Raw genomic sequence first — 19,959 nt, 5'->3', positions numbered from 1 at the left:
TTTTTGGTGATCAAGAAGAGAAGGACAGCATGGGGTAGAATATTCTGGGCAGTGTTTCCTCAGGTCAGCGCACAGAGGCTTTTGTTCTGGAGGTGACTAAGTTTGTGCTTTGCCACCTGGTGGTTCTGATTTTGAAGGCATGGAAAGATCACAGAAGCTTTACACTGTGAAGACAGTCCAGGAGAGGCTATTGGGGAAAATTCAGCCTAGTATCATGAGCAGATCCCAGTATTTTGGAGATGTCAGTATCATGGGATGATCAATAAGAACATCAGGATGGAAAAAAGTGACAACTTTGTGTTTTATTGTGTCTGCAGCTATTTTTACCACTACGGCACCTTATTTTCCACTTCAGCCTCCAGTGTTTCTTGCTGTGAGCAAAATATTTGGGATTAAAAAATGAGCTTTACAAACTAAATACCACTTTAGTAATACAATGGGCTAAACAGATTGGCAAATAAATATGCAAAAGATTAGAATGAATCAGGAGAAGCAAATCCTCATAACAAATATATAAAAACATATAAACAGCACATCCAACTTAATGGTGCTTTTGTAATAAGAATAGATTCTGTTACCAATACAAGCAAAGTTTAAGACAAAATTAATAGGGCCTGGAAAGATGGTTCAGCAGGCAAGAATGTTTCTCTAGCAGAGGACCAGTGTTTGGTTCCCAGAGTTGAACTTGGATCATTCATAACTGCCTACATCTCCAGCTCCAGGAGATCGATGCCCTCTTCTGGCCTCCATGGGCCTTGCATTCACATGCACACATATGTAAATAAAAATAAACACTATGGCAAACATATGTAACCTTTCCGACATTTAATCTAGCAATAATCTCAGGCACTATTTAAGTATCTCATTCCTAGAAATTTATTTCTAGAATATCGTCTGAAATAGAAATGAGGATTTTGTTACAAAGTTGGGTGTGCTACTGTTAGATAAGGTAAAAAAGCATTTGAAATAACATCATGATTTATAACAACAATAAAAGTTTATAAATAAACAACGGCTAAGCTATTTTATGAAAATTCCTCAGTCATTCACTTTACTATCAGCAATCAGATCAATTATATTTTGTCACATTTATATTTATCAAATGGTGGTATTCATTCAAATAATTTATTACTTTTTACTGTTTTTCTATAAGGCTTATCTATGCTTGTTTTAAAGTACAAAATTAAGGCATAATCTTACAAGGGTATTAGTCTAGCCATAAAACTAAAGATTCATGGAAATTAAGATATATATATATATATATAGAGAGAGAGAGAGGGGGGGGGGAGAGTGTGACAAAGGTAGGTAGGTAGAAAGATAGACAGACAGACACAGAGAGAGAGAGAGAGAGAGAGAGAGAGAGAGAGAGAGAGACAGGCAGGCAGGCAGACAGAATGAGAGAGCAAGGTATGAGGGGAATGCATGAAAAGTTTGACAAAACAAAGATGTTTGAATCAAAGTCAAGGCAATATTAAGTGAAGTCCAAAGTAGCATATGAAGAATGGAAGTCATGATTTAGACAAATAAAAAATTGCTTAGGAGAACATTTATTCAGAGGGAAAATCATATGCAAATCCATATAAAATACAAACGTGTGCATTTCTATGATGCAGTATGATCTCTAGCTATGGGGAGCTCCTAGGAAGGTAAGCATGATTTCTTATGAAAAATGCATTTTGCTTGATAATAAAACATTTTTCCTAGATTAAAATTAGTGCCTTTAAAATAAATGTGACTTGTTCTTATGTTAGGAAACATTTACCCTATATATTTTTAGGAAATTCAAATGCTCTGAGGAGGCTGGCCTTCCAAAGTACTAATCGATGTTTTAATTTATTCTGGGTAGGGTTTATGAGTTCTCATGTGTTTTAAGTACATTAACATCAATATTGGTGTCTTAATCTATAAACCTGGCTCACATGCGTCACCTCTTAACATCTCTGACTTCCAGGGCAGATCATGAAGTGAACAGGAAGGGTATATGCTAATTTGCCATCTAGAGGCAGAAGAGTGTGTTTATCTCACACATGTCAGGGTCAAAGACAATCACAAACTTTAAAGACAGGGCAAAGTATTAATTTAATTACCCAGCTGCTTGGGAAAATAGAATCAGTATTTGCTTTCAGCATTGCACATTCCTTCAAACTGATTTTCTAGCCAATCTGAGTATACAAGTGCCTGTCCAGGTAATGGGACATAAAGCTGTGACAAGCAACATCGGGCTTTTAAAAATAAGCAATTCATCATTGTACTGAATGTGGGAATCCTCCTGTCTTCTAGTATTATGATATCTGAATCTTATCATTAAATAGAAAGACCATAAATTAGTTGTTTGAGGTTTTCCGAGTTTGCTTCTTAGGTGCTGTGACGAACGCCATGAACAAAAACAACCTGGGGAGGAAGGGGTTTATTTCAGATTACAGTGTCTAGTCTGTCCTTGAGTGAAATCAGGGTAGGATCTCAAGGCAGAAGCGTGGAAGCAGAAAGAGGAGGAGAGGCAATGGAGGAACACTGCTTACTGGCTTGGCCCACCTGATTTGTTCTGCTCCTACTTTTATAAACTCTGAGACCACCTGCCCAGGGGTAGCACCACCCACAATTGTCTGGGTCTTCCACGTCAATCAATAACCAGGAAAATCCCACAGAAGCATGACTAACACCTGATCTTAGGTAATCCCTTTCTCAAACATGATTCCCCTTCACTAGATACATCTAGATTTGTGCCAAGGCAGCAAAATCTGCAGAAGGAGCTAGAGAGATAGCTCAGTGATTAAAATTCTTGCTCTGCCAGTGCGAAGACTGAAGTTCAGATACCTAGAAAACCATTAAAATATGGGTAGGTATGGTGTCCACTGTAACTTCAGGTGTTGAAGACTGACATGTATCTCTAGAGCAATCTGATTAGCAAAATTAACCATATAATGACCTCTAGGCTTGATCCAGAGACCTAAAATAAACCCCTCGCCTACACAAGTACTCACACATGTGTACCTATGTACATGAAAAAATGAGCACACACATGTTATCACATGCATAGAATATGGTTTTTGATCAGCTGCATCACCCTAACTGTATAAAGTTAAATTTTTTGTGTATAACCTCTGAATTAATGACTGACTATTGTGCTGGTTTTGATGGGAGATTGAGGTACTCTGGTACTTTCAGCCATTGAATTTCTCTCTCTGTGTAGATACCAATAGAATTGTGTGTGTGTGTGTGTGTGTGTGTGTGTGTGTGTACCTTCAGTGTCAATGAGTTACATGGAGAGTGAGTTCATAGGACAAATGAAGCAAACACCATACTTGAGCTCTGGAGGTCAGAATGGCTTCTTGGAATTAATATATGAGCACTTGAAGAGGTACACAGACTTTAGACTGTGGCAAGGACTCCTGTGTTGAGGTTCTGAATTCAACCATCCAGAACCCACCTAAAGCTAGGCTCAGTAGCACGAGTCTTAGCACCAACACTCCTGTGACTAGATGGAGCACTGAGATGGGAGAGTCCCCAGAAGCTTTCCGGAAAGCTAGGCTGGTGCACAACAATGAACAAGAAACCCTGACCACAACACAGTTAGAAGAGGAGGACTTACAACTGCCTTCGTCCCCTGATGTCCGCAAGTGCTTTCCTTGTACACAGACACACACACACACACACACACACACACACACACACACACACCAACTCTTACAGAAGAGATACAGGTAAACAAGAAGTGACTTGTTTACTTGTTTAAGGATGGCTTCCTTGTAGGTAGATATTTTGAAAAATAATGCATATTTCTTCCAATACTGATACCATTCCCTCTTCTCTCTGAGAAATTCACTGTGCTGCTATTAATGCTTTGTTCTGGTTTCATAAGAAATCCCATGACTCAATTTGTAATGTTTTTTAAGGTCAAGAAAACATTACTGTCCCTTGTGGCATCTCGTTTCTTTGTGCACCACCACCCTATTGAGAACAAACTCCATTAGTTTGTCTACTGATGTGTAATAATTACTGCAAACATAGCAAGTCAAAATGGAACAGTTTTCCTAGGTCTGGAAAATTCATCTTGGTGACGTCTTCTGCCTTAAGATCTCAATAATGGGACAACAAAGTTATTAGTGTGACACAGCATTGATGGTTGAGCACAACTGCAACCCCAGCACCTGGACTACAGAAGAACCAGAAATCAAGATCATCCTCATGTGCACAGTGAATTCAAGGCCACCTTGGGATAGCATGTTGGCCTGTCTCTAATAAGTACAAGCAGAATTTGTTAGTGGTCTATACTAAAATTTAAGATCATCACCTGATGGAGGAGGACTATTGGAAATCCTTTCCATGTTCACTGGGAGGGGTAAGCTCCTCCTTGGCTGTGTGACTAGAGAAATTAATTCCTTCTTGGTTGTCAGGGCTGATGCTAGTCTCTACCTGCGCATGGCAGCTGGCTTCATTGAAAGCCGTGAAGCCGGTACAAAGGACACAGCAAAAATTAGATTTACCTGTAATTTGAGCACAGCCTGTGATGCCAAAAATTTGGGTGCATTCTATTTGTTTTCAGTGGTAACTTCCACATCCTCAACGAAAAGAAAATAAACCACAGTCTGAGTACCTTGTAGAAGACATCATCTTCAATGCCTTTGTAATACTTCAAAAATATACAGGTTATCTTGGCATAAAAGCACACATCTATAGTCTCAGCACAAGGGAGGTAGAGGCCAGAAAATCAAGAAAGAGTTAAAGCTCAGCCCTGGCTTTGTAGAATGTAGAGTCTGTCTCTCACACATTTGCTTGGGATAGATAAGCTATGGTGAAAATGTGTCTTTAACATTCAACCAAGGACCATGTATGGATATAACCTAGAACCTCCACTCAGATGTAGCCTGTGGTAGCTCAGTAACCAATTGGTTTCCCAAAGTGAGGGGAACAGGGACTATTTCTAACAGGAACTCAATGACTGGCTCTTTGGTCTCCCCACCCCCGAAGGGAGGAGCAGTCCTGTTAGGCCACAGAGGAGGGCTTTGCAGCCAGTCCTGAAGATACCTGATAAAACAGGATCAGATGAATGGGGAGGAGGTCCCCCCTATCAGTGGACTTGGAAAGGGGCACGGTGGAGATGAGGGAGGGAGGGAGGGAGGGACTGGGAGGGAATGAGGGATCGGGACACGGCTGGGATACAGAGTTAATAAAATGTAACTGATAAAAAATAAAATAAAATAAAAAAAACCATTTCATTCAAAAAAAAAGAAAATGTGTCTTTAACTACAAAAAGATTGTGACACTACATTTGTTTTGCCATTAGTTTTTACTTAGTGTAGTAGCCCGAGTTCTAGATTTACTAACAGCTGAGCATGTAACCTTGGAGAACACCTTAATCCCACCCACCTCTTGTCCCCATACGTGGTACGTAGAGTGATCAGACTGTATGTACACTTTCTGAGGAAAATGAGTTCTTAAAATTATCTTTAGGCTGTATGTGGTAGCATCCGCCTTTAATCCCAATACTAGGAGTCTGTAGCAGGAAGGTATCTGTGAGTTCCATGCCAGTCCTGATCTACATACCAAGTAAGACCTTTTCTCATAAAAAGTTATGTTTACACTTTAATTATGTGTATGTATGTGGTAGGGATGAACACATGTGCACAGGTACACATCTCAGAGAGTGAGAAGTGGGAGGAATCAATTCCTGCCGCAGTCATGTAGTTCTAGGGATTGAACTCAGGTTATTAGTCTTGTTCCAGATGTTTGTACCTTTTGAGTCATCTCACAAAAGCCTACAGCCAACCTTGCCTTAACATAATTTTCTACATCCATGTGTATACAAGTGTGGAGTTGCTGCTATGTATGTGTGAGCTCTAGGCATGTGTGTGTCACAGTGGATATGTTCAAATCAAATGAAAACCTTGCGTATCAGCCCTCCACACACCGGCTTTGTATGCATCATTTCATATGTCAAAACAGCTGTTCCAGGAGCCTGTTCTTCATAGGTATCCCATCTTACCACAGCAAAGCTGGAATTGCGTACAATGAAGACAACGTTTAGATTTAATTAGGTTTCTGAACTCAGATAGTCATGCTGTGCAGCCAGCAATGAGCCATCTACCTAGGCCTCTAAGAAGAATATTTTTATTAAACACACCAAATGCAATAATTTAAAGGTCTCAGTTTGGAAAAATAAAGGTTAAGCCAAGTTCACCTCCAAGCACAGATTTTTTTTAAGATGGAAATTAGGACAATGTTTGTTCAATACAGAACAAAATATGCCATTCTAAAATATGGCTGTTCACAGTGATGCTGTATTGATTTTTTTCAAAGGTTTTACAGTGCCTCTGGTACTCTCTTGAAGCCTAATTGCACAATCTGCACCATGCATAACTCTGTAGGCACAGTCTAAAACAGTGTGTTTGGGTCGGTCAGAGAAGCAACCTCACGACAAAGGCAGAATGATGGAAACGTGGCTTGTTCTGACCTGCTGAGTAAAGACATTCCAGGGTGTAGTACACTGACATTTCACTGTTGTATCCACATTCACTGGACCCTTGTGTTTGGTGACTGTGTTTAGGGCGTAGTAAATATGAGGTCCTTCTATAAGCACACCATTTCTATGGCACTACAAATTGTTGCCTTGTAAGGATATTTTTGTGATGTTTGCCGCAGAAGAAAAACCATTTGAAAAGGAGGCATATTTAGCTTTTCATAATTTTGACATGTGTAAGGTTATGAAAACAGGAAAACTCTCAAGGGTTTGAGAAAGGAATATGCCTACTATTTTGTATAACAGAAGCATCAAACACATCATGGAGAGAAGCTTGAAGAACATTCATTCACCTCCTACTGATCTGCGCTTGTCAGACTCATTTGCTATCAGCTGCTGCTACTGATGTTTCTCTGTCTCCATTTTTTTCTGTTCATTTTTTCTTCTCTTCTTCATCCTCCTCTTCTTTTACCCCTTTTCCTTCCTGTGTCCTCCTCAGTTATTCTCCCCCTCTCCTCTTCATTCCTTCCTCCTTCTCATCTTTCCTTCTGCTTTTCTTCTTTCCCCTTCTTCCCCAATATTTTCTCCTTTCTTCTCTCCTTCTCTTCTTTGTCCTCTCCTCTCCTTCTCCACTTCTTCTTCCTCCTATATTCCCTCTCATACTCCTTTTTATTGTCATCCTTTCTCTCTTCACCTTCTTTCTCTTCATTTTTCTCCTCTCCTTCTTTCAAAAAGTCTTGAATTTATGCATTTTGAAAATGGTCAAAGTGGAGTTAGATTTCTGAGTGCTGTGATTATACGGACATAAACAAAAGTTCCCATCAGAGAACATGTCAAGTACTGGACACAGTCAGGCTAACTCAGTCCACATCTGTACAGATCCAGGGCATATTGTATGCTGATTCTGGAGAAGGAAGCAAATTCACTAATATGCAAAAATACTGATAATGCAGGAAACCCTGCAGGATCCAGTGGGGATAGAGGCTCTTCTTTCTTTGGGATGAGAAATATGTGAAAAATTCTAATGACTGGTGAGCAGAGAGAAGCCTGGTCACCACTCAGCAGAGAAGACTGTTAATCTATATGCTTTGACACCATTCCAATCTGGGTAACTGTTTTCTGTCTTTCTAAATCACCCTCCTTTACATCTGTACTAAAACATCTCACTTTCTCTCCAAAATGAATTACACTGCCCTTCACTCAGAAGGCATCTTTGAAGGATGCAAGTGTAAATTTATTAGGTAAAAGGTAAGACACTGTGTATCCCCAAGGCTATTATCAGCACCATTCTCATTTTTATCTTTGGTGGCTTTCTTTCAAGCTCTTTTATAACCATACAACATAACCTTTCAATCCTTTCCCTTATATTGAGAAAGAAGATCATCTTGCCATTGGTTATCATATATTTTTATTTTAACAGTGTATGTTAACTTTCATCCCAAGTAACCACAGTCATGTTTTTAAGTATGTCATGCTGTAAGAAAGCATTTTGGAAAACTTCCCCCAGAATTCTGAACTTCTCAATCCCAACCTCCCTCCCTCATCTCCTCCCTGTCCCTTTTCCAAGTCCACTGCTAGGGGAGGTCCTCCTCCCCTTCCATCTGACCTTAGCTTATCAGGTATCTTCAGGACTGGCTGCAATGTCCTCCTCTGTGGCCTAGCAAGACTGATCCTCCCTTGGGGGGTGGGCTTAAAGAGCCAGCCACTGAGTTCATGTCAGAAATGGTCCCTGTTTCCCTTACAAAGGAAGGCAATTGAGAAAGCTAATCTTCTTTAATCTGACATTTGGCCTTGCAAACCTTACCTTAGATTCGAACACAAAATCCCAGAGAGGACGTAGAATACTGTTATGAGTTGGCCATGTGCTGTGTTCGAATGTGAAATGTCCCCCCACAGCCTCAGTATTTACCTTCTCTGCCCTGATGTGGTGTTTGGGATCTTTGTGGACATGAGGGAGATGGAGCCTGATGGAAATAAGTTGTTTACTGGAGTAGTGTTGCCTGACATTTTTTCCCACTTTACTCCATTGCTCCTATCGGCAAGTGCCATGAACGGAGTAGGTTCCGAGCAGCCATGCTTTCCTAGCTAAGATGGACAGTATCCCCTTGATCTGTGAGCCAAAATAAACCTTCACCCCTTATGTTGTTTTTGATAGCTATACTTTCTGGGAAAGGAGACAAGTTGCTAATCCATCATGCTACAGAGTTAGAATTTCTTATCCTTTCCTCAATGTGAGTCCAACTATGTGACCAAGACAGCTATTAAGAGAACACTAGAGTAGAGGAAAGGACACAGGGTAATTTAGTGGGGTGTGAAATATTTGAAAGACCAAAAGACCTTCAGAATTCCCACACACTTTCTTTGATACGACTCTCACTCAGTTAAAGATTTTTTTATTATTATTTTATACTTCTTATTTAAGTGACCAGCCCCCTGCTTACCCAAATCCCTTGGACATTTTTGTTATGTTCTCAGCAATGTTTCCACATAGAATTCAGCAATGCAAAAATAACCTGAATTTCCTCAAGTTGAGCGAAGGCTTCACAAAGCATTTTTTATTCTGCTAAATCTTTTCTCTAATATAATCTTAAAATATCCCCCATAAAATTGCTGATAGACCCGTGGGAGTTTAACACGTGTATTGAAGGAGAAAATTAACCACGTGTGGTCTACAAAGAACAGACTGATTGAAAGGTGTTATATACATGAGAGGTATTTTTTTTTCCTTTTTGTTATCACTCAAAGAGTTTTGTTGAAAACTGACCATGCTATATGCCTATAGACAGAAGATAATAGAATTTTTAAGTATGTGATTCTGGCTTGTGTAGGAGTAGCTACTGGATCTTGAATATGATAAGTCATAAGCTATTAACTTCACCAAATCAGAATACTATTTTAAAAAAGCTAGTTTCATTTTGAGATTTGTGGGTGAGTTTTTTTTTCCTGTAGTCTTATAACAGTGACTCAGTTTGGTTGAAAAATAAAATCTTATTTCTATCAGATTATTTTATGTTCTCCAGAAACTTTCATTAACTAAAATCCTAATATCTACAGAGGAGTCAACAGGAAATGTCTCTAAAGCTCCATTGATTTGATAGGACTTCCTGGTCAATGTAGCAGTAATAATCAGTCTGAAGAGCTCATGGACTGATCAATCACGAAAGTTCCAAAGGGTATTTAAGCCACTGAAATCTCAATCCCAAGCATCATGGAACATAATGTTTTCTATTATTAATCAAAATGGAAAAGAGTATAAATCCTGGTCCTTTAATGGCAAAGAAAATGTCTTCCCTTATAGACAACAAGCTCAATAGTGCTGAAAACTGAACTTGGAAAAGTAATGTATTTCACAGGGTCAAGCTAGTGATTCCATTTTAAAATAGCACAATCAAGTGGGGAAATGTTCTGCAGAGTTTAGGCAGTGTCTTGTCTGTGTTTTCAGAATCACTAACATCAGTTTTATATAAAGCTAAAGGCAAATATCACTTCAACTAAAATTTTCTCAGGGGATTTTTTAGAGCAGCAAACTCCTAACATTCATAAAAACAAACAAACAAACAAACAAAAAAGGAAAACAATACACTTAGCAGATACAATCAAATATACCTGGAAGAAATCAATAACAATGGTATTTCCCAGATTTTAAGCCACAGTCCACATATTTTGTGTTTAGATTCTTTATGCTCACACTAATTTGTTTGCAAGCATTCGTATTTGTATTCTGTGGCAGAATTTCTTGTGAACTCCCCCCCCCAAAAAAAAAAAACCAAAAAACAAAACAACCATCCAGTAAGCAGCACAGTGGATCCTGAGGCCTTTTGATCAGCTCAGTCCATCATTCACACTCAGCCACTGACTGGTATGATGCTAAGGGACAAGATCTACACAATGAACACAAAGATACATCAATTGGGACTTGTTTGGAAAAGGATACACTTTGGAGCTTCAAAGGTTTTAATTTAGAAAGCAACGTGTTTTTTGTTTTGTTTTGTTTTGTTTTGTTTGTTTGTTTTTTAATTTGTTTTAGAGGGAAAGCCAAATAAAGAATGAAGATGGGGTCTAAAAGTGAAAGAGGAGAAATTACAGTATCGACCCAAATGCTTGCTGAGTCATAAGGAAACTGAAATTGCTGTCAGGAGAGAATGGTACCCAGCTGAGAACCGGACAACCTTGAGGAAAATGGTGAGAGAGAGAGAGAGAGAGAGAGAGAGAGAGAGAGAGAGAGAGAGAGAGAGAGAGAGAGAGATTCATGCTTTCAGATAGCAGCCAAAGGAAGCAGAGGAAGGGCTCAGTTGTCCTGTTCTAGCCCTTTCCTTTAGCCCTTGAGATGAACTCATGATTGAACCTGAAGATAAGGTATTGGTCATCAGTTCCCAGGGATCCTATCTCTGACCTGCCCAGTGCTGAGATTACAAGTTTGGATAACTATGGGGCTAAAGATTTAAATTCAAGTTTCTGCTCTTACACAGCAAATATTCTTGACCACTGAGAAATCTCTGCAACCCACAATTTGTTCAATTCTCATTCTCCTATAATCATATTGAAATACTGGATGAAGGGTATCATGTGTTCCCTAAAAGCTCTCTATTGTAAGTAAACACCTATACTTTCTTAGATAGTGTAATCGCAATTTTATTAGAAACTCCAATCATTATTATCTAAGGGAGATAGGTCCTGCTGGTTTCCCCATGTTAAATATGGTTATCCACTTATATTGCAATGATTTTCTAAATGCTACAAATATAGGATCCAAATATAGGATGGAATTTTTTATCAAATATATCAGTACATGCTAGGTAGTATGTCAAAGACACATGTGTTATGTATCTTACGAAGAATCAGTGCCTTGGGGTGTTAAAGGCAGGCATTAAGGCAATGACAGGACCATATATGCCCAAGAAAAACAATTCTACATTAAACTGGTAATAAATACATGAGCAACATTGCTTTCATTTGTCCTTCATGCTGTTTCAGGTAGGTGAGAGTTAATTATTAACATATGACTAAAGCTCTATTACTTTACTAAAACATCACTCTTTGGACAGACCTGCAGTTGACTCTAGACAGGGTAAAAAGGGAAGTAAGAGTAACTGCGTATAAAATCTACCTGTCTGAGACACACAGCAAAGGCAATGTCAAATCTAATGTCAAGTAGTATATGGTTCATTTCCACATTAACTACAAAGCTACATAATTTAGAAACTATTGTTGAAATGATCTCTGAAGTTATACTTTCAGACAGGGAAACACACACACACATACACTAGCCTAAGTAAGCAAGGCATCATTTTCAGAACAGAAACTGGAATACGTATATACATATACATGTATATACATATATACACACATACATGTATGTATGCATGCACTGCCTATAAGAGACTAAATCTTTCTCCTGCTAGAATTTTAAAAATGTTGTGAGACAGGGACATGTTCACAAAAACAAAAGAATTTGAATGAAAACAGTGCCAAATGAAAGACTGAAGTACCAATTGCTGGCTATACACGAGTCACTAGCTATATTAGTTACTTTCTATTTGTTGAGCTAAAAACATCACAAGAAAAGCACATTAAAGAACAAGGAAATTATTTTGGTTGATACTTTTAGGGAGATGTGCTCCATCACTGTCTGGAAGACACAGCAGCAGGAACAAGAAACTCCCTGTTCAGATTGCATACACACACACACACACACACACACACACACGAACCAGCGCAGACAGGAAGTCCAGCTTGTCTGTGAAGCCTCTAAGCCTGTCTCCATTGATTCGCTTCTTCCCGTGAGACTGCGGAAGTTCCACAGACATTCTGACCGTGTCACCAGCTGGGGACCACGTGTTCAAATACGAAACTGTTCACCTTCCAGTTGCGACTCCAGCCAAGTGCTTCCATTTTAGAACACTAATGTGGTGGAATGTGCTTTGAAACTTTGTCCCTCTGAAGTAGATAAACAGCAGAAAAATAATCTAGTATCAGCTCCGAGTTTGAAAGAAAATGAATATACAGATGGTACGCTACCTCCAACACAGATATTTTCCACAAACAGCAGAATGCACCTTGCCAGCTGAGAATCTTCATTTATTAAAGTTACATTTCTCCTTTTCTTCCAATTCTCTTTCAAAGTCTACAAAGAAATATGAGTTGGATGCTCATTTTCATCCATAGATTGTTCAAATGCAATTCAATAGAATTCATCTTAACAGAGAAGTGGTATTTAAAAGGGATCCAAATATGTCAGCATTGCTTTATTTTATGAACAGATATGTCCTTGTGTCTGCATATGTGTAATATTTCCCACTCTCTCACAAAAGTGCATTCCCCTTTTCCTTTCATTCAGGAAGGTCATGCTTTGACATCTATTCTAATTGGATCCAATCCAAAGCAATAACTCTTGGGGAGACGTATCCAGACTATAGAATTTCTCTTCATTTATTCCTCACCTTAGAAGTGGCAACTGGCTTCACCAACCTTTTTATGACCCTCTGTGAATAAAAAACGAAGTTCAACAAATTTTAGGTGATATCAACAAAAGAGAAATAATTGCCAGATCCTAAAGATAACGTTTTGTGAGTGATGCTTTGAATTGATTTTTAATCTATGTCCTTTTCACCTCTTCACTTTACAAAGACTTCACTGAGAAGCTCTCCTCTTCTCCAGGAGCAAAATGTGTCTTACTGCTATCGACTTATCAGCCACAAACATAAAGGCACTGACTGTGGCAAATGCTCCTGACATTTGGAAGCAACTGTCTCACTATTTATCATTTGATGTCCTTGCAATAATAGGGTCCTCGTTTATGGCCGTGTAAATCTCTAAGGCTTGCCTTGTGTGCTGGGGAGAAGGCTCAGAGGTTAAAGCTCTTGATATGAAAGCATGAGGATCAGAGTTTGAGTTCTCAAAACTCACTTAAATGCCAAGCACACATGTCATCTCAATGTTCAGAGATCGAGAAGCTAACTAGCTGAAAAGCTAAACCCTTGAGCTCTGGGTTTGAGTGAGAGTTCTTGCCTGAGTATAAAAGACAGAGCATGATCAAGAAACACTTTAAGCATCACTCTGTAGTCAGTGAAGTGGTAAGTGGGCAAGTTAGACATAACACCCATCTATAAGCACACACACATGCACACATGCACACACGCACACACACATGCACACACACATGCACACACGCACACACACATGCACACACACACACACACACTGCTTTTTATTTTTTCTTTTTGTTTCTGGTCATCTAGACTAGCATTAAACACACTGTGTAGCATACAATGGGCATGAATGTCTGAACTTCCTGCTTCTCCTTCCCCAAGACTGAGATTGCTGACCTGTTCTGCTACATATGGTGTATGTGGTACTGGGAATCAAACCCATAGCTTTGCACATGCTAGGCAGCCACTTTTCCAACAAGGCTATATTCCTCAGTCTAAGCTTGATTAGCATGTCCCTAAACCTCTGACTCAACCCAATATGTTTATTAGCCCAGAATTCCCTATATTGTAATAATATTTGTCAGGGGACAAGAGCAAAGGGATGCTTTAGCAGTCTAGTAGGTTCCAATGCTCATGTAAAGAAGAAGAAGTAGCTGAGGTGAACTCAAATTTCCCTATAAAGAAGAGAGATTGCATACAGTGAAAAGAATAAATTCCAGAAGACCTGTAAAAACAGAGTCCTATATGTGTCCTCACTGAAACGCTGAAACTGCAAACAGATCAGGCCACTTTCATAAAAAAGTGAAGGACCTCCATGTCTCTCAGGAATAAGTGTCATGCTATCAGAGAGAGAGAGAAAAATATTAGTGGCTAAAGTACAGAAAGACATTTGCTGATGTTAAAAAGGCCAGATGCAGTCATAGGCTCATTCTCCAGGTATTTAATAGTCACCTGCATTCTGTGAAGGGCATAGAAGAAACACACTAGAAAGAAAATTAATAAAGCCATTGACATGCTATGTGGGCAGAATGGAAATAGCCCCATACTCCAAAGAACGGTTAAAAGCAAAAAGACCAGATCAAAGCATAGCTCATAATAGCATAGAACCTATCCTTTCTAGCTACATATATTGTATTTCAGCCCTTATTTCATGTTTCTTTTATTTAAGGAATATTTGTTAGAGTGATTGATGGAAAGGATATATGGAAATAGTCAGAGACAGATAAAACCAGAGAAAGAGACATAGATAAATACACCAGCACTTTCGGGAATGGGTGGAGGATGACTATAAGCTTGCTTACTAAACCCCTATCTTGAATTATTTTTTTTCCTGAATTCCATGTTGCTTTTGATTGTTACTTCTAAAATCTTGACTATATTGATAAGATGAGCATTTAAGTGGTGACCTAATTTAAATACAGGATCATTTTCTACAAATGATCCAGAGTTATTAATATATCTTCTATTTCTTTAGAAATAGACTACGTGCAACAAACAAACAAACAAAAACAGATAGAGACAAGAAAAAAGATACATCAAGATGGAAATGAGTACACCAAAAATAGAGATTTATGCCCTCCAAGCCTGGGAGGCTCCAGCCCACAACAGATTGGGACAGATGCTTGGACTTGCAGGCAAGCATGGGGCAGAGCTCCAGGGGTCCTGTGGAAATGTTGGGGGAAAGATGGAAGGACCTGGAAAGGACAGGAACCGCACATGAAGATCAACAAAGACAACTAACCCAGTCCCATGTGGGCTTTCAGAGACTGAGACATCAACTAAGGAGCATGCATGACCTGGACTAGGTCCTGAACATGTGTGGCTGTGGGGCTGCTTTGTCTTCATGCCTGACAAGTGGAAGGGGGCTCCTGTTTCGAACATGGACTCTATTGCCAGCTTTTGGATCACTTCCCCTGGCAGGGCTGCCTGGTCTGGCCTCAGAGGATGAAGATATGCTTATGTGACTTGATGTGCTAGGGAAAGTTGATATGGAGAGAAGGGAGCCTCTCCTTTTCTGGGGGGAAGGGAGTGGGGAAGGGAAAAGGAGAAAGAGAGGATTGGGAGGAAAGGAGGGAGGGGACACCCTTGGGTTGTAAAATAAGTAAAAAAAAAAGTAAGAAAAATAAATTTTGAAAAAGACAAGGAAAAGAAACCAACTGTAAGAGGAAAGGCCTGGTTATGACACCTCACAATCCAGAGATGTCTAGAGGTAACAGGAAAACACATCAAAGCCAGTAGCTGAGAACATATTTGAACCAATTTCTCACGATACAGCTTGTTTTAAATATTTTATATTACAAACAAAAATCTATTTAATTTTTAAATGAGATATAGTTTTATATATTATTTTTTTCTGTCTGGAGTTTGTTTCCATATGTACCTCTGTTACATGTGAAAACATATAAACATCAGGGACACTTTACATTCTCTGACCTCAAACTTAACATCATTGACCACTCTGGCTGCTCTCTAATGCTCTACGCAACCCCAAACAGCATCTAAGAGCTCACCTAATGCTATGTCCCATTTTCCTTTAAACATATTAAAATAATAAAAGTCCAAATTTTCTCCCTTCAATGCCAAGTATTGAGCCAAAGTCTTTGGCATTAGACAAGTCTTCTACGTTCTGGGTGACACACCCAAGTCTGGATACCATGCTTCACATTTCCAGTGTGGCAATTGGGAGTGTTCAATCAATGATTTCGTTAGAAATATCTTTGTCTAAACAACCCTAAAAGAAGCCAGAATCATTCTATCTATTCCATGAATTGAAATCAGAAGAAGAAGAAGGAGGAAGAAAAGGAGGAGGAGAAGGAGGAGGAGAAGATGGAGAAGAAGGAGAAGAGAAGGAAGAAGAAGAGGAGGAGTAGGAGGAAGAGGAATACATAGCTTGCAGAATGAGCTGAAAGAACAGAACGAACTCATATTTAATCTCATTCCTCTGACTCCAGTGTCCTTGCAGTAACCCTGATTCATTGTCACTAAGTTAAGGTACTTAGCTCTTCCAACTTTATGAGGCCAAATAAGAGGAAAAAATGTAGGATTTATGTGGAAAGGGTTACTATGTCATAAATGTGAGCCGCACACCATGGTCAGGCTTTGTGTGATTCAGCTATCTCCTGGGTGTGAGTGCCATTGACTTTGAGAAGGGAGTTCTGTCTGCCAATTCAAATGCTAACATCATGCAACATTTATCAAATGAAAGAAACCTAGAGTGTATGTTCTCTTTTAAAATAAAGTGAAAATGTATAAAATTTGTATTGTTTTGCCTCTGTCATGTAGGGGAAAGCAGGCCTCTCTTCTGGATGAATGTCTTAAGGCACAAGAAGTAACTGACTTTGTTAAGTCTAAAATCACCACTTACTATTTGTCTAGCACTCAATGGGAGGAGGGGAAGGGTGTCTCTGGTGGTGATTTCTTTTCACAACCCCCTCCCCGGGCCAATTCACCATATATTAAGTCCAAAATCACTGCATGGAGAACACCAGTCATATAAAAAAATAGACAAGAGTGTTTTATATCGAGAAAACCTGCTTGCAAAGGTCAAACCATTTTACAAAGTGGTGACCATAGACAAAGGCGTGAAGGTCTTTTTGTAGGAAACTAGAGAAATTCTAGCAAGGGTTAGGTAGTCAGAACCTCACTGGTGGGTTTCAGGGACGTTTCAGGGGTTGGTTCCTGATTGGCTTGCATCTAGGTGGTCCAAGGACTGCATTCTTGTGCCATGAACGAATGTTTAACTACAGAATGAGGTACTGTATTCCTGTGCCACAAACATTTAACTACAGGATGAGGTAAGGCTGTCCAGAACAGATGCCCATACTGAAATAATATATTTTCCCATTCTTGTGGTTAACTCCAGGCTGTTTTGGGGGTATGCGATTTCATGGTCTATCTCTGGAACTGGTAACCTATGACCTAGCTCCTGGGCCTGGTGCCTTATGGCCTGAGTTGGAGTTGGCAAGGCTGATTTAGCCAGGCTCTCTCAACCACAGGAGCTGGTTTGGTATTAAGGATGGTCTCAGAGTAGGAGGTTCAATGACCATGTTGCCACTCTTTGTCCTAGATGGGAGCTGGCCACTTGCCTCTGCTGTTTGTTTTTCAGCAATACTATTCCCCAAATGAACAAACAGATCCCTACTTCCTTTCTCATTTGGCTCTTCTGGCCACCAAACCTTGTGACAAAGGACCTTGTCCTGGATTTTCTCCCTGGCATCAGTTCTTTCAACATGGCTAAAAAGGCCTCCCAGGTGTCATGGCTCCCAGCATCTATTTAGACTGTGCTATGTGTTTCTAAATTTGTCTTGCTCAGGCCACTGGACTCTGTTTTCTTTCTGTTTCATAAGATTGATCAACTTCTGAATTATTGTAGAACACATTTATGTCTTTTGATTCCCTCCTCTGTCTTTTCTGTGCATCAGATGCACATAAGCAGCAGCATTTTTTTTTTCTATTTTCCACACTGATGTATCTGAAATGCTTTAGATGGCTCCAGGCTTATCATTGGTTCTCAGTAAATACTTTGTAAGTAAATAAATGCAGAATACCTTAAGGCAGACAGTCGTCAGTTAAATGAATACAACACAGAATACCGTAAGGCACATAGTCTTCCGTAAGGACAGTCACTCAGTTTTGTGAAAGAAGTGTGCACTGAAAGACAGTGATTGATAATGTTAACTGAAAACAGAGTATTCATTATAACTGCAAAATCCAATAAGTCATGGCTGTTCACATTTTTTTTTTCTTTTGAAAATCCCATATTTGGATTCAACGAATTTTGATCTTACTCATCTTTCTTTCTCTCCAATCTAACCTTTCCCACACACAAACCCTCAACCACACCACATTTGTGGTGTGTGTGTGTGTGTGTGTGTGTGTGTGTACACATTTAAACCACTGAACCTAATTACTATTGCTACTATGGGCATGGGTAAAGGGCTGACCACTGAGGCCTGAGCAATGCCAGCATTCAGAGCATGATCTGCTTCTGAGGAACAGCACAGCTGTGCACAGGATCCGCACAGCTGCTGAGGAACAGGTCACTTCTGTGTTCAGCCATCTTTGTCCCTTTGGGTTTGGGTTATTGTGTTTATTTCATCTATGGAAACACATCGCTTGCTTCAGACAACATCACGCCTTTATTTTAAAGTATGCAGGGTACTTGACAGGAAGTTGAAAGAAGATTTTGCCTGGAGCTTCCTAAAATATCAATGCTAACTTCTCATTGACCCACAATAATTGGTTCATTGCAGGAACAATGGCAAGCAATGCTAGGAAACCCTCTTCCACCTGGAACTCAGAGCACACACAGCCTTTGTAGCCTGTCTCCTGAGGATGGAACTGCATTCAGAGATGAAATCAAACACAGTTAGCAGGGAGAAAGGGGTCTGGTGGACACTAGAAGTTTAGAAATCCTGTTGCTAAAAATGAAGACCCTGAAGAAAGATGCCCTTAAGTATTAAGACCTTTAAAAGATACAAAATAAATACATGGACATTTTAAGTGAAGAGGATACATATGAAATTAAGACAAAAATATCACAACTGGAAGAAAGAAGTTACTGATTTTTTTTTCTCATTAAGAACTAAAACCCAGTGGATATTAAGTGTCAAGTCAGGTGCAGGATTTTACATATATTTTGAAGAAACCCAACATAATACACTTTCAGTTTATTTATGCTCTTAAAAGTACATTCCTTTGATATCCTTTGAAATGTATGCTTTGTACATGCTATAAAAGTCTATTTAAAGTAGGATATCAAGGGCTGGAGAGATGGCTCAGAAGTTAGGAGCATGGACTGTTCTTCTAGAAGACTCTGGTTCAATTCTTAACATCCACAGTGAAAGTTACAATTGTCTGTGACTCTAACCCAGGTCATCTAACAGCCTCTCCTGACCTCCACAGGCACTTTATGCATGTGGTGCGCATACATACATGCAAGCCAGCACTCATGCACGTAACATTTTTTAAAGTTACTTTCAAGAGCTTTAGTCTCTGGTATTAAAGCCGTTTAGTTCATTGTCTTATCAATGCACAAGTCACTGCCACGTATTCTTCTCTGAATGATACAATAAAGAGATCATTTTAGGCACATAGCTTGCATAGGGCCTCCTAGGTAAACCAACTTCAACTTAGGGTTCGCATTCTAAGGTCACATAAACATATAAAAGGCAAAAGCCAGAGTCTGGTATAAAAAAATAAAATATAAATGAACAAACAAACAAAAACACCAAGAAAACTATTTAGAAGGTGGTGAAAGGAGTGCTCAACAATTTAGATCTAGAAACGAAGGTAGACTTGTATTAAAAACAAAAATAGAGGAAAACTAAACAGTCTACGGGGACCATGAGCCTGTCTCAATTCAATTCAGTCTGTTGATCATGTTTCTTGAAATCTCTCGAATCAATTTCTAACCTGTGTCTCCTTAACAAAAGTATATAAGTGACTCTAGCCTCTACCCCAACTTGCTGGCCACACTGTACAGGACATTGAATCTGATCATTTGTATGTATATCAATCTTTATATATATATGTACATATACATACATATCATACATATATGTATGTATATCT

The 19,959-nt window shown here is 39.3% G+C and overlaps 1 protein-coding gene across 4 annotated transcripts in view; it reads left to right on the top strand.

Annotated features, from left to right (window-relative positions):
* Nucleotides 1-19,959, top strand: part of Lrrtm4 (leucine rich repeat transmembrane neuronal 4) — an 822,187-nt gene that overhangs the window by 700,997 nt on the left and 101,231 nt on the right. The window lies entirely within an intron of this gene.

Source organism: Meriones unguiculatus, chromosome 5 (genome assembly GCF_030254825.1).
Source record: "Meriones unguiculatus strain TT.TT164.6M chromosome 5, Bangor_MerUng_6.1, whole genome shotgun sequence".
In the NCBI taxonomy this organism is placed as follows: domain Eukaryota; kingdom Metazoa; phylum Chordata; class Mammalia; order Rodentia; family Muridae; genus Meriones; species Meriones unguiculatus.
The sequence above is the reverse complement of the archived record's forward strand: the minus strand, read 5'-3'. Positions and strand labels throughout refer to the sequence as shown.